The sequence below is a fragment of the Cebus imitator genome, unplaced genomic scaffold (assembly GCF_001604975.1).
Source record: "Cebus imitator isolate Cc_AM_T3 unplaced genomic scaffold, Cebus_imitator-1.0 Scaffold272, whole genome shotgun sequence".
Classification (NCBI taxonomy): Eukaryota; Metazoa; Chordata; class Mammalia; order Primates; family Cebidae; genus Cebus; species Cebus imitator.
Genome location: NW_016107587.1, coordinates 207843 through 224589, shown reverse-complemented (window position 1 = coordinate 224589; position 16747 = coordinate 207843). Strand labels below are relative to the sequence as shown.

Below are 16747 nucleotides of genomic sequence, written 5' to 3'. Positions count from 1 at the left end.
TTTGGTTCTTTGGTTCTTGTTTTATTTCTTTCCATGGTTATTTTTTTAAGCAGGCCTTTTGCTATCTTGGCTAATTTTTTTCTTATAATTTTAAGTGTCATCATGATTGTCAGTGGATATTCTTCTCATTGCCTTTTCGGTTCTCATTTCTCATTTCCATGCACTTATTTTAAAAACGCAGAAAGTTATTTGGTTTTCTGGGTATCCAGTCTTACCAGCGGCATCACAGATGAGACTCACCACTGGTTTTCCAGTGTTTATTGAAGCTATTTTATTCTTCTCTCTGTTTTATTGTTTTACAGTCTTCAAGTTTAAAGAAAACAGTGATGACTAGAGGGAGCATCATTTTCTAGTTCTTGATTTTAACTGAAATAATTTTAGTGCATCATGATTTGGAATAACAACTCCCATTAGATTTTGACAAAGTTGTTTTTCTTTTATTTAAAAACCTTTCCACTTTTGCAATATTTTACTAAGAGTATCTGCTAAATTTTATCAGTGCCTTTTTTACCTCTTCATATGATAATGTTTTTTCTCTTATAATGTGTTGCTATAAAACATGTTGACACGTTTCCATATATAGAACCACACTTGCATTTCTTAATATATCATTTTGTATTTTTAATACATGATGCTGAACTCTGTAGATTTTCCTTTTAAACCTTTATCTGAATTTATAGATAACTTTGGGTTTCTTTCATCTTACCATCTTTGTTAGGCATTCGAATTGAAGTTTACGTGGCTCGTTATGTCCCTGGGAAGTTCTTCATTTTTGCCTACGACATGGAATATCGTAAATACTACTAGGACTAAAGGTTCTCTTACAGACAAGATCGGGTGTGCTCAGGGTGGTGTGGCTGTAGACAAAGGTTCTAGTATACTTGTCAGTTTATCTGACTTTGGCATGCCTTTTTAAAGAGTAAACTTTCAATCCATCCTTGTACAATAACTGATTTATTCAAATGTTTCATCCTTTTTTGGGTCTCTTTGTCCATTCTTTGTTGGCCAATATCTTGTTCTAAAGGACCCCATTCCTAGCCTCAGTTCTCTCAGCCTGAGAGACCAGGTTTGTGTCTGAGTCACATTCAGCTGTCCTGAGCCTTTGGGGTTACTAGGCTCAGGAGGTGAAGCTGACTGAGCTTGAGTGGAGAGAAGAGTCCCAGGTTGCCTCCATCCCAGCTTTCCAATTCTTTTGTTCCATTTGTTTCACCAACTAGCCAAATCTTTAGAGTGCTGCTGGCCTATAAGAGACTCCACCCATCTGACAATACAGCTTATGGAACTTGAGAAATTCAGGAGAACAGCACTGAAATTACATTTAAGGTCATAGGGGAGTCTGGAATGAATGATTTAGTAGAAATTTTAAAATAGAAAGAGAATCCTGTGCCTGACGCTACCCCGCCTCTGCCTTTGCATAAAACATCCTGTCTCTTTTGACTGTGGCATTAGTTATTTGGGTTGAAACTAATCAGGAGGAAGCTCAAGATATGTGTTATTAGCCCCACAAAATGTGTGCTATGTAGTTTATTTGAGATATTCTTGTTCCCATCTATGCCTTGCTTGTCTCAAACCACAACAATATTATTTCAGAATATATTAGTTTTCCCTAAAAGTCTTTGGTTTCATTAGATTTCCAGTAAAATAACTATAAATAGGCTTTTGATAGGCAATTTATCTCTTTTAAAATATGGATTGAAATCACTTTTTACATAATAATGTTAGTTAAAATAATTAGAAATTTATTTAAAAAGTTAGAAATTTATTTTGTACTATTAAAGAGATATTTTTCTGAAGTTGAATTCATAGATTTTTTAAAATAAAAGATAGACAAATATTAAAGTAAAAATGTTTGTCATTAGGTATACTCAATCTCCAATAAAAGTTTTCCTTTCCTTTTTTTAAAAACTTTTCTTGAAAATAAATTACATTTTCATATTATTTTATAAGTCTAAAAAAAATGAAAACAACTTTTAGATGGCACTAAAATCCAAGTGCCATCTGCCTGCTTAACAGTTGCTCTAGACTTTTCTGTTTTAGAAATTATTTAAAACAAAATATGAGTGTATATATTTAAAAATAGATTTATATGTGCCACAATTCTTGAGAAAAAAACTGGTGACATAATCGATATTTGTTCTGTTCTTTTATTAATCTAAAAGAAAACAAAACTAGTGGAAGTAAGACTTTTTGGTTTACATAGAACTTGTCCAGAGTTTTCAATTATGCGTAGGAAGAGAGATTCTTGGCTATTTCTCATTGTTCTGCTAAGTCTTCCCCACCTTATAATGTTAGCACATGGCAAAAAGCAAATTAGAAAAAGAAAAACATACCGGGATTTCACATCAATAAACTATCCACTGTTTTTATTTGGTCTTCTCTTTTAGTCTTTTTCCATATACATCCTGTATGAAATTTAGATTGGCACTATAAAGAGAGAGAGGGAGGAAAGAGGGGAGACTGAGAGAGAGGAGAGAGACAGAGAGACAGGGAGTAACAAAGAGAGACAAGGAGAGAGACAGAGATAGTAACACAGAGAGGAGGCAGGGAGAGAGGTCAACACTACGTCATCCTGGGTGAGCTTTTAGCTGCTGCACCTCCGAGGGTGCCCCCTGCCCACTGAAGAGATCAGTGTGGAATCTTCCTACGGCCACACAAGAAGCACAGACAAAAATTTAAAAGAATCTCATTCCCCAATTTTTTTTCTAAAAGGAAATTCAAGCCATTTATAAGCTTCAACTACATCTTTTTTTTTTTTTTTTTTTTTGGTCTGAATTTTCGTCTACTTTAAACTCTGGAGAATAGATCCATGGGAAGCCTCAAATCTCCCCATCAATTGCCTTCGAGTTGTCTCCATTTCCCCTCTGCTCTGGCACCGCCTGTTTGCTACCTGGATTAACATTCCCTCTTCCTCCCTTAGCTTGTCTGGGTCCTTTGGGACAGAGAAGCCAAGACAGGATGAGACGGGCCAGAGATTTCCCAAAAGAAAGAACTTTGAAGGGAATTGAGGAGGAAGGCGCGGGGAGCTGCTAGGTCTTCATGCAGGTCTGACCTTGAGGAAAAGCAGGCAAGGAAGTCGACTGACCTGAACCTGCCAAGCAGAACCCACTCTGGGAGGCAACCTCCCAGAGCAGAGGCCAGAACAGGCGAATCCAGGGCAGTGCCATGGAGAACAGACCTGGCTGAGTTATCAGGCTGCAATGTTGACTCAAAAAATAAGCTTAAAAATAAAAATGGCTCCATCTGAAATACATGTACTAAAAAAAAAAAGGAAAAAAAAAACTTGGAAAAAAGGTGATTTATATTATCGAAGTAAACATTAAAAATAATGATATATCCATGGCATTAGATTTAAACTAACTCAGGGATATTAGGAAAGCCCAAGAAAAAATTAAAATCATATCGGCCAATGTTCAAAAATGACAGTGTAAAACATTAGCTGCACACATAGGATTGATGAGGACATTAGCTCAGGCATGTTCTTCCAAAGTTGTGGAAATGATAAGCAATGTAAAAATAAAATGGGAAAAATTGACAGAAAAAGGAAATTTCACCTTCCTATAGTTGTACTTCCTAAAACAGACATCAGAACAGATCGAAGAGAATGAACACAAATTTTGGCTTTAAAGTTTCGAATTGAACACAAATTTGAAATGGTACACCAAGTATCCACTAAAATTAAGGAATAGAGCCTAATCCATAGACATACCCTAATGAATGTTTGAATTTCTAGAATAAAGAAAATAAGTATTCAAGAAAGATGTAAAAGTCATGCTGGCCTCCATTATCCTCTGCTAAGAACAGAAAGCAGTGGAGAGTAATTCCCCTTAGGTGTGATGTTGGAGAAAGCATTTCTTCCTGCAGAGAGTTAGGATGACTGTGGATGTGGGGCAGCCAAGGTAGGAGGCTTCGCATACTCCACCAAGAACCCTGAGCACAGAACTAGCTGCAGATATGTCAGGCTGGGAGAGGAAGGGGTTCCTGCAGTGGACCCTGAAGCCACAGTATTAGGGCCAGTCCCATGGAGTCTGGGAGGAAGGAAGGGTCCAGGCTGCTGGCTAAGGAGCCGCTGCCCATGTCTGGGGTGCAGGACGGATGAAGATAGCAAATGGGTGAAAGTGCTACAGAAACACAGGGGTCCTTCCTAGGTCCTGCTGCTCATAGCATGGAGAGTCAATCACTGAGATGCGTATTGCTAGGGAGGAAATTTTTAACTGGGTGCTGTAGCTGAGGAGAACAGGAGATAAAGTCTCAGATCTGTCTCCTTGACTAAAATTGTGGGATTCACATAGCTGGGAAGATGGAGAACAGGAATTGGGGATCAGCCATCAGCCATCCTGATGGACGAGGGGTGTGGCATCTCACTGTCGGGATCCTGGGATCCATTGAAGTTCAGGAAGAAACCCAGTTCTAAGACAAATATAAATTTCAAGTTTTACGACAGTGGGTCAATTTCTATGTCTATTTCAAAACCAGCAAATGTCATTTAGATAGGACAGTTGGGTGGGTTTCCTCAGGAGAGCAGACCTGCCGCCTGGCTGTTTCAACACCTGTGGAGTTTACAGCCCAAACTCAAGTTTTAATTTGTTGTCTTAAATATTTTCATTCCTAAACAAGGCCAAAAGCTAAATAAGTAAACCTAGTATTTCAAAGGAGAGAAAAGCAAAAGTCTAAAAATGATATAGACATCAATACCTAATCAAAACAAATAGAAAATAATACATTAGAAAATAGAAAAATTACAGAGAAAATTCATGAACCTAAAAACTAATTCCTTGACCAAACCAATAAAATAATGGCTTCTAACGAGTCAAATAAAAAGATGAAAAGTATCAACTTTTTGAAATTAGGAAATAGGATATAAGAGTTGTATGGCTAAATTTAAAATTATAGGACAATTCGTTGTACTGTTGCAACTTTTAAAATACTTGATAAAATATCGAAATCTCAATTTTTGATATTTTACATGAATTAATTTCTGGGTTTACTAAAATTGTTTCTAATGAGAAGCAGAAAAATAGAATGCTTCAAAAAGCACATAAGAAATTGAAATAATTGTTAAAAAATTTAATCCCAGAAAAGTTTTAATGTAATTTCTTCAAGGCTTTTGAAAAGCAAATAATATGTCTCTATTTAAATTGGCACATAAAATGAGAGGTAATTTCTCAACAAATTTCATAAAGTTAGGATAATTCTAAACCACAACCTAATTTTTAAAAAATATCTCTGAAAGGAAAACTATATAAATATATACAACTAGTTATGTTCATAAAAATTAAAAATAAAAATTTACAAGAAAATATGGGGAAATTGCACTTATTGATACAGATGTAAGATGGCAAATTAACTTTATCAAAACACATTCTGAAAAGGTAAAACTCCTTATATAATTAGGATTTTTTCCTAATAACCTTTTTCAACTACAAGTAATATCTATTTCAACTCAGTCTCCTAAACAGGGACAAAAGAATGAAGCATGATATATGTTTTTAAGAAAATACCTGCTCTCGTTTTATTCTGAAAGTTCTATCTAGTCCATTAAGACAAAGGTGTTAACATGGTGATCAGGAATAGATACAGGAATCTAAGAGAGTGTCAGCATTTGGGACTAATTTTAGATGTGGTTAAAATATTGATTTATGAGTAGAGGTGCTTGCTGCCTGGACCACAAGTACCAGGGGTGCAGTCCTGGAGCTGGGGAGAAGCAGCTGGCCACTGCTGTATTCAGCCTAAACCTGGTGGGGCTACAGGCCTTTGATGTGGCAGAGGAGAAGAATCAAGACCCCTGTGATTCTGGGGCTGTGCATTCAGAGGAGTCTCCCCTCCCTGCAAGGGGAAATTTGGAGAAAATCAGACTTACATTTTTGATGTGATGAATTTTGGAATGGCTGTTGGACGTCGGAGTGGAAAGGTCAAGTAAGCAGTGTGTACAGGAGCCTGGAGATATGGGAGAGGTCCAGATTGGAGGTGGCACCAAGTCTCTGGGCAACGTCTGAAGCCCCTGGGCTGGGCAAGTACATATAAGGAAGCATCCCACACTGAATTTGGGGCACCACAGTGTAGGGTGAGGGAAGTGGGGGGACCCTGGTACGCTGTGCTTCTACTTTACTGAAATCATCAATGTGGCTTTGAATCACTTTTAGTAAAAGCCCTTGAATATGCAGACAATAGAGTATATTCCTATTTGGAAGAACAAACTTCACTATATTAGCCTGACCTCTACAATGTTAATTAAACTTCCTATTGCTTCTGAATCATCATCTACTATGCTTTATGCTAATAGGTAATTAGAAATGATATGATTACTTTTTAATTCCGATTTCAAATGGATTTTTCTTTAAATATTTCATTGATATGCTCTTTTCCATGTTAAGATTTAAGATGTTATTTCTTCATTTTGTTTTTAATTGCACTTCTCCTTATCAAATGTCCCTATTCAGTTATTTTAGAATGTGTTAAGTATCACATTATTATATAGTATACTGTTTTTTTAAACTTTTATTTTAGGTCAGGGGTACATGGGCAAGTTTGTTATATAGGTAAGCCAGTGTCAGAGGGGTTTGTTGTACAATTGTTGGACCTGGTAAGACTTCTTCTACCCTAATTTATATTTTTTGGGTCCTTTTCAGTTTTTTTTTTTTTCTTTTGACTTGTGTTGTTTCCTTTACCTCCATTTTTACTTTTACCTATATTCAGGGCAAATTTTAAGTAATTCTTTGCAGAAAGTTTATTTCAAACCATCACAATTCCTTTCTGATATCTTTGCACATGAACATTAAACTACTTGAATTATAAAATCCTTTATCAACAAGTGTTGGTATATTTTAACATCAGGGATGCTTTATACTGATCAGTGATGATTTGGATTTCTTCTTCAGCCCTCCAATCTCAATGCTACTAGAATAGATGCTAGATTTGTGGTCTGGCTCTGACATACAGTTATTTATTAGTGGCCTTGTGTGTGATTCCTAGCAATTTCTCATCAGAAATTTTAACTTCAGGATATTCTGCATCATTTGAAAGTTGCAGTTCATTTATGTTTGCCTCCGTGAATGATGACACTATTTGCTAGTCATCAAGAATGACTGACAACGATATTGACATCACTTTGGACTGATTTTAAATGTGGCTATATCATTCACATTTTAGTTCATGTTCTTGGATTACAATGTTTTTCCCCCCTAATAAAACTTGTAATTGTGGGGTGTTAGATAACACCACACTGTATGTTAAATGGTCTTTCAGAATATCATTTCATTTGTGTCTATATGATAATCAGATGTCAATGGTTTCCATTCCAACAGGATTCAACACATGTTAAGGAAGTAAAATAGGCTCTCCTAAACATTTAGTAAATTCTCAGAGAGGCTCATCCTTGGGCCCAGCTCAAATGCAAGTGCCTCCATTTGTTGAATTAGGAAGTCTATACAACATCACACCAACCCATGGCAATTCCACTGTCTACACTGCACTTTCCAGATATGGAACTGCTCTCCCATCCCACAGAAATATCTATTCACAAATGTTCTAGCCTAGTCCACTTAAGCACCAGACTAGCTGCTGGTTTCTTCCTTGCATTGTATTTATTCACAGTTCTTCAATCTGTGTTTATTTGTTCGCTTATTTGCATTTGTGTGTCTGCAGCCCGTTTCACAATGCATTGCCCTTCACAACCACTAGGTGTCACGCATTTGTCCATGTTGCTAGAGGTGGGCTCCTTCTGGCTTTCAGAGTTGATCATGTACATCTCTGTCCAACTCAGGGACTCTTCCCAGCCTCTTCAGTGAGGTCATGTTGGTTGCTCCAGTTGGCCTTGGTGGAAGTAGTCAATGGCAGTTATTTTTTTCTGGGCCTTTTTAAAATTTTCCGACAGCCAATTAAATACTAATCAGGACACCACTAAATTTCCTTTTTCCTTATCTTCTTCGGTTTAATCCTGCTCCTAATTCTACTTTTCCTTATTTGTTTACAATAACTTGGTATTTATCGATTTTGTTAGCTCTGTAGCTATTAACTAGATGAGCACTGATTTTCCTAAATTTAGTTCTTGTTCAGATTATCAACTTAGGTATGGTATAGGACTATAAAATTGCGGTTTCACTACATTTTATTCCATTAGTAATATAGATTTTTTTTTCTAATTCATAACATTCCATTTATCCTTTGTACCATGTCACTACGAAGGGGTTAAAACCAGTTCAGGAGGGTGGGCTTTAGTATCCGAGATCATAGCAGGCCTCCCTGAAGCCTCAGGCAGCCTCTCATCCAAGCACACTCCCTGGCCCAGGGATGTTTAAGAAGTGCACCCTCAGCAGACATACAGAGGATGGAGCCGGGGATGATCCATCAGGCCGAGGCAAGTAGGGGCCACCTGGACCACACTGACAGGCTGTATGCTGAGTGCTGCTCTCTGAACTGGAGCTGCAAGTGATATCAGGTATAGAGGGAATGCTCATCTTTTGTTTCTTCTGGGTGCATTAAAAATGATTATTCCCTCTTTTTTGAGTCACATCACATTCACTTCATAGTCACAACCTGATGTTTTTGCCTGGTGACTTTCAAAATATATTAGTGGAGTTTGGAGAAGGAGCATTTCCTGGTGGTGTCATTTTTCTGGGAGTTTTTCAGGATGCTACTTAGGCTTCTATTTTGAAGGTTAAACTTGATGGCATGTCATAGTAGCCAATGAATTGAGGTCTAACTATCAAAATAAGAAGATATAATTTAAACAGATCATGGCAATGTTAGTGCTTTCACACATACTTGAAATTGTTATGCCTCAAATTTGGGAAAGGAATGCAGAAGATGACAGCAAAATCAGGGCAGCTAAGATGTTGAAATGGGTCCAATAAAAGAGGGAGTCCCGGGAGCTAGACACCAAGGCTGGTCAAAGGCCAGGATGCACAGAGAAGAGGCTTCAGGGAGATGACCTAGACAGAATTCTGGGGACACACAATGGCCATCCATTCAGATCCTTCTTGCTCCTTAAGTTTGCCCTAGGACTTCCTCAAGGCTTCCATGTTGCTTTTGCCAGTGACCACTAAAACGATGTTGGAAGAAAAAGAGCTTATTCGAAATAGGCAACAATCCTGATTAACATATTTTGAATCTATTCTATTTGAATTCAAATAGCCTAAGTTGGTCTTTAACGATAACAAATAGGTGCCCCTGTATGTCATCATTCACACTTGCAATTTTGAAATAGGGAGACCATCTGGCATGTTAGATCCTACTGAAAAAGCCTGAGACAAATATATGTTTTGCAAAGGAGTCAAATAACTAATCTAATTTTAATCTTGTGATTAGAATTGGTATATAATTTTAGGTTTCCGTTTTCTCATCTGAGTGTTGAAGTATCAGAACAAAGAAGACCAAGTCCTAGTATTTTGTAGTTTGAGCACTCAAAGCCTCAGTTTCTCACCTCACATTTAACACCCATACATCTCCTTTAGGAACAGAGGGAAGATTAACACAGATGAAACAGAACTCTGACGTCTTAACAATGAAGAACTGCATAAGTAGCAAAAAGACGAGGTGATGTACTGTCCTAATAATTTTCTCAGGTCAAGTGTATTTGATAAAAACTTTGAAATTCTATTATATAAATTATATTCTCACATAAATGGATCAGGGACACTTGCAAAATTACATGTAATTTCTAATTATAGAACCATCAGGAAGACAAAAGCACTTGTTCAAAAACAGGGATTTATAACAGTCAGTATGGAAAGGAATGTATGTACAAGATTGCTAAATTACATAATATGCTGTTTGACTTTTTACAGACCAAGAAATCCATAACATCTCTGGATTAGCATCCCAATGAACTATACAGTCAAAACACCTTATCAATTTTTGCAGGTTAACTTCTCATTTTATAGGGATACTTAGGATCTGCTCCTTTCTTATTTGGGAATATATTTGTCAAATAGACTGTGACCATGAAATTATCCCAAAGCTACTTTTAACCATGACGGAATAGGTGCATGAGAGTAACTCCCACTTGAGGACAAGTCTGAGGGATAGAATGCACACACATTAAAACACAAAGCAAAGACCAAAACAACAACAACAACAAAAACCCCCACTGATTTGAAAGCATCACAGAACAAAGGACTTGAAGGTCTAACTCTCACAGGAAAGGAAGGCTTACTGAGATAAACCCATGTTCATCTCTATTTTAAGATTCCTTTAAGATTTTTATTTAAGGATTTATATCAGGCAATAGGAAACTCACAAGCCAGGAGACAGGTAAACGAGAATAAAAAAAATCCTTTAGAAGACAACATATGAGATAAAAGGAACAAACACAGATGGGCTAAATAGAAAAGAATTACTAAGGCCATAGATTTAAGACAAATCTATTCATTATTATATTGAATACAAATTAATTAAATATATTTTAAGACAAAGATTTTCAATCACAGTTTCTTAAACTCTATATTCTGCTTTCAAGGGACACTTTAACATCAGGATAAAAAAAAATGTTGAATGTAAAATGAGACAAATATGGATCCTACAAATCCTAACCAAAAGAATGCAGTTGGTAGAACAGACAAACTAGATTTTAAGGAAACAGCATCTCTCGAGACAAGCAATAAAAGCCTTAATTTAGCCAGATGGCATTAGTCTGCTAATTATATATGTACCTAATAGCATAGCTTTAAAGTAAAGCGAAATTTGAAAGAAATAAAAAGAGAGATGACAATTCCGTAATTACAACTGGAAGTTTTGTCATCACACATCAGACAAAGGACTTTTCCAGAGCACCTGAAACTTCTGACAAATAAATAAGGACTTGACAGCCAGTAGAAAATAATGACAAAAGACTTCAAAAGACACATATTAGGAGAGAAGATACAATCAGTCATCAAGGAAACGCAAGTTAAAGGCACCATTCAGTACTATTGCACATCCGCCATGGTCGGTAAAATGTAGCAATAATAACGGGCAAAACCAACATCACGCTCTGGATCAGCTGGAGTTCTTATCTACTGATTCTGGAAGTCTACAGTGATGTAACCACTTTGGGAAAACGTTTGTTGCTTTCTGCTACAGCAGAAAGTATACAAGCCCTATGACCCAACTCTTTCATTCCTGGGATAGTTGCAAAGCCAGGACATTGTAAAAATGCTTATGGAAGAATGTTTTACTTCATAGTAGGTCCTTTTAATAGCTACTATTATAGTACTCTAAATTTCTGCTATTGATAGATACTTTAAATATCTATCAATAGTAGAAGGTAAATATCTATCAAGTGTAGTAAATAAATTGTGATATGGTCATAAAATGGAAAACACCATGCAAGAATGAGAATAAGTACAACTACTTAAACAATGTGAATGAATCTTATAAACATAATATTGTGGGAAAGAAGTCCTGCTATACAAGGGTATATACATTATGATTGTCTAAGGAGCGCAGAGAAAGGCAAGCCTGTTTTATTCTGTTAGTCAGCCAAGGCACATGAGGGGGCTTCCCAGGCCCTGGTCATGTTGTGTTTCTTGAGATGTGTTGCAGTTTCATGGTATGTTGCATTTGTGTGTGTGCTCTGTAAGGTTGGTGGGAAGGCCTATGTAATAATCCTTGCCCAGTGAAATTAGCTTGTGCAGGCCCTGAGGATCTGCCTCTCAGTTCTGCATATGCTGTGCAAAGGAGACAATGAAATTTTTTTTTTTACATTTTATTGGTTCATTTTTCAAACACTGCTCTGTGGAACACGTATAAATGTTCATCAGATCCTAATAACTGTTTGTGAGTAAAGACTTTTATGGTCAAGTGAATTTAGAAAATGCTGCCCACTCTGCCATTTTCTCTGAGGTTCTCAGTATATGTTAGCATAATTAAGGTTCTGAAAATATCTTCCATGAAGAATCCTCACTTAAGTTGTATAATAAAGCCTGCCCCCAATTTATTTGACAACGGGGACACTTTTTTAAACAGGGTACTTTTTGCTATATTGAAATATGAACTTTGGGAAAGACTTTTCATTTTGTATTCCTTTGAGAAGGACATATTATTTCTGTTTCCTGAGAACACTGAGCATGTCAATACTTTAGCCTTTAAAAATGGAGATATATTTTTTTATCTTGAATTTTGGAGGAGACTGGGTGGCACGTGATAAATCAACTTGAAAAGATTGGAATAGGGTGACCAAGGAGTTATGCGTTAGATTCCGTGAATCTAGAATAGGGTATGTTCCCAGAGGACTGGAAGGAAGAGTATAAACTACAAGAAGGGCTCCTGTTTCTGCACCGCACTCCCCAGGAGCCACTGGGAAAGACAGGATATTAACTTGGCAGGATAGTTTTCAAGCTGGCAGGCATTTTCTTTGGATGAAGATTTTTTCTTCTATAGAGACCAAATTTGCTTTTTTTCATGCTTTAGTGCCTTTTAAAAAATTGTTGCTCATTTGAACTCTTCTAGTTAAAAATGGTTTTGTAGTAGGTCCTTAGCAGAAAAACACACATGTGCACATGAACACATAAATGTGCACAAACGCATCAACATATTTTTAGTTCACTCATAAGTGAAATGAAAACGCATCTTAGGAAATCAGGTTTTTAAAAATCCTTTTGAGATCAGTACCCCGTGAAACTAAAATATGTCAGGTATATAAAAGGGAAATTGAAATACAATAGATGTTGATTCCTCTGTATAAATAACACTTGGGAAATTTTACATTTGGCAGTCAGAGCTGGTGCTAAGGAACATAATTTACAATAAGTTGCAGAAAAAGCCGCTGTTTCAAAAAGGGTTTGGGATGTAAAGTTTGGAATACTTGGGAATTATTTGTTGTTTAATTTTAAAAACATTGAAAAACACATTACCAATAGTCTAGTGCCTAAAATAAAATGTGCTGCTGCAAGCAGATGCTGGACCCTGCTGGGCTCCCACTGCATGGAGTTCTGCTCCACGGGGGCTGTGCCATTCTGGTGTGATGGACCTCAACACCTAGTCCTGGATGGAAGGGGAGGAGATATGACATAGACACCCATGTGTGTCTTTTTTGTTTTTGTTTGTTTTTTTGAGGCAGCCTCTGTTACCCAAGCTGGTGTGCAGTAGTGCAATCACAGCTCACCTCAGCCTTCACCTCCCAGGTTCAGGTGATACTCCCACCTCAGCCTCCTGAATAGCTGGGATTATAGATGGCACTACCATGCCTGGCTAATTTTTTGTAGAGACAAAGTTTTGAATTCCTGGGCTCAAGTGATCCACCTGCCTCGGCCTCCCAAGGTGTTATGATTACAGGAATGAGACACCGTATTCCCCGTATCTTTGTTCATCAACACAGTCTTACTATGGCTTACCATCCCTTGTTGTAAAAATCTAAACCATATTGGCAATTCACCCACCAGCACAGCTGTGATACTTTTATTTCAGTATGTCAATTCATTTAATTTGAAGCTTTAACTCAACCGTACATATACTGAGCTCTAGCTCTGTGCTGCATGCAGTACTGGACCCCAGGGTGAGGATGCAGTGCTGTGTTAGCGCCTGTCCTGAGGGACTCCCAATCAGGAGAAAGCATGGGTGGGACCAAGGGCTGTCACTGAGAAGGCTGTTCTGCTGGAGACACAGGAGCAGCCAGGAGGGGCAGTGGGGGGAGGGGAGGGTGTTCAACTAGAAATGGCCCAAGAGGTTCTAGCTGAATTTGGAATTTGTAAGCCTCAGCATAACTTATCATCAGTTCAGTGCTAAGTGAAAGCACCTACCCTGGACTAGAGTGCGCTGGCAACTAGGACAACAGCAGGGGCCGAACACAGCCTTTGCATTGAAGGAGACATGCTGTGGAAGATTTTTTTTTAAGGGATGGAAGACGGCTCTTTCCCAATCAAGAGTAAGTTTTTGTAAAATGTGCTAGGCCATTCTGATACTATATGTCTTAGTCCATTCATGCTATTACAACAAAATACCACAGGCTGAGTAATTTATAAGCATCAGAAATTTATTTTCTCACAGTTCTAGTGGCTGGGAAGTCCAACATAAAAGCACTTGCAAATTTGGTGTTTGGAGAGGGCCTGTTCAATTGATAGTGTCTTGTCATGGTAACTTCATCACACAGTGGGCATGGGACGGATGGAAAGATGAACGGATCCCTCACATCTCTTTTCTAAGATCACTAAATCTCATTTATGAGGGCTCTGCCCTCGTGACTTAATCACCTCCTGAAGGCTTCACCTCTAATACTATCCTCTTGTTGATTCAGTTTTAACATATGAATTTCAGGGAAACGCCAATATTCAGATCACAGCATTGTGCATCAGCACCAGTCAGGAGAGTGGGCATACTCATGGAGTCCAGATGGTATAAACAAAAACAAAACCCTTCACAATGTGAACCCTCTGGCCTGACATCAAATTAGCACAGAAACATTCAGTTAAGCCAGGTTTATCAACTGTCCATGAGACAAGAAAAACATTATCTCCTATAGTAATTTCAAAATTAGTCATTTTTAACTAGAGCTTCCTTTAACTGCAGCCAGGCAAAATCAACACAAAATAACATATCAGTAGTTAATTATTAGCCATATGATTTGGACTAATATTCTTTCCAAGTTTCATTTTTCGTATTTATATCATTTTTCTGCCTGCTTCATATTTCTTCTTGTTTGTTTTCTTTTTTTGTTGAAATGGAATTTTGCTTTTGTTGCCCAGGCTGGAATGCAATGGTGCAATCTCAGCTCACTGCAGCCTCTGCCTCCCGGGTTCAAGCAATTCTCCTCCCTCAGCCTCCTGAGTAGCTGGGATTACAGGCATACATCACCACACCCAGCTAATTTTGTATTTTTGGTAGAGACAGGGTTTCTCCATGTTGGTCAGGATGGTCTCAAACTCCTGATTTCAGGTGAACCACCTGCCTCACCCTCCCAAAGTGTTGGGATTACAGGCATTAGTCACCACACCTAACCATATTTCTTATAATATATAGCATATAAATATAAAAATTATGTAGCACATAAATATGAAAATTAAGTATAATCAATGTTAATTAAGATTATCCCATTCTCGTACTTACTATTGAAATTAAATTTATGGGAGGTTACTTGCATTGAGTGATTACAATAGTAGAATCCATTTGTATACATGTATACATTTTATACATTCTCCTTAGTAATTCATATTTTCATCCACTAGGTAGTCATGAGTAACACATTTTTCCAAGACTCTTAGTAGTTCTTGGGCTTGAAATCTATAAAATTAAAGTAAATGTTTGATGAAAATGAAAATACAGGCCCAGTGTGCTGACTCATGCCTGTAATACCAGCACTTTGGGAGTTTGAGACGAGCCTGGCCAATGTGGTAAGACCCCATCTCTACTAAAAATACAAAGATTAGTTGGGCATGGTGATACATGTCTGTAGTCCCAGCTACTCATGAGCCTGAGGCACAAGGATCACTTGAACCCAGAAGGTGGAGGTTGCAGTGAGCTGAAATTGCACCACTCCAGCCTGTGCGAAAGAGCAAGCCTCTATCTCAAAAAAAAAAAAAAAAAAAAAAAAAGAAAAAGAAAAAGAAAAATTAAATACAACACATCACAACTTATAAGAGACAGGAAAAGCAGTGCTAAAAGGAAAATTTATGAAATAAAATGCTCATATTAGAAAAGAGAAAAACTTCCTAAACCAATAATTAATTTCCTACCTGAAGAAACTTGAAAAAGCAAAGCAAAATAAACCAAAAGCAATGGAAAGAGGAAAATAGTAAAGATTAGAACAAAAATCAGTAAAATCGAAAACATAAAATCACTCAAGAAAATCAATGAAACAAAAGCTGCTTGGTTCTTTGAAAAGATCAACAATTAAACACATAGCAAGACAAGGAAAAAAAGAAAGAAGACAGAAATAACTAAAATCAGTAATAAAATAGGAACTATGATTACAGGTCCAACAGACATTAAAAAGAAAATAAAGAAATATTGGCAGCACGTAAAAATTTATGCACATAAATTTAACAACTAAGAAGACAAAGTCCTCAAAAAATGCAAACTACCTCAATTCACTCAATATGAAATAATTTGCTTAAGAACTATTAAGAAAATTGGATTGATAATTTTTTAAAAACTCAAACCCAAGAATAATATCAGATATTGAAAGAAGAATTAATTAGTATCCCTGAATCTCATCCAATAATTTCCCAACTCATTCTATGAAGTCATTATTATCCTGCTACCAACACCAAAGACAGTGAAAAAATACAAGCCAATATTTTGCATGAATACTGACACAAAATTCCTTTTAAAATATTCATAAAAAGAATACATCAATATAGAAGAAGGATTGTATACCAAGACCAAGGGGAGTTTATTCCAGATATGCAAAGTTGGCCTAGTTTTCAAACACTGATCAATAGAGTTTCCAGTCTGGCATGCAGAAGCTTGGAAGTTGCAACTCTATCCTAAAAACAAGTAAAACTGAACAAACTAAAAATTCAGTAACTCTTCTTGGATCCCTCAGAGGTCACAGCACAAACTGTTACTCTCCAAATTGGAGAGACCTACAGGCAAATACAGAAAATCACAACTTACCTGAGCAGAAAGCTCCATGGAAACCAGTACTGGGTTAGGAAAATGTAAACTGTAATTGAGGAAAACCTAACCTGTAACTGATGAATTGCTGGAGGCTTGTTGGACAAGTGTGAAAGTAAAAAACTCCATGGAGACCCAGTCATAGGGTCATAGTCCCCATACTTTGAATTTAACTGCCAGAAGCTCAACAAAGTTCTCACAGTGAATATCAGAAAAATTCGCT

General features: G+C 37.1%; 1 protein-coding gene across 2 annotated transcripts in view; it reads left to right on the top strand.

Moving 5' to 3' along the window:
* The window catches only part of VWC2 (von Willebrand factor C domain containing 2), a 148414-nt gene that overhangs the window by 104665 nt on the left and 27002 nt on the right, over positions 1-16747 (top strand). The window lies entirely within an intron of this gene.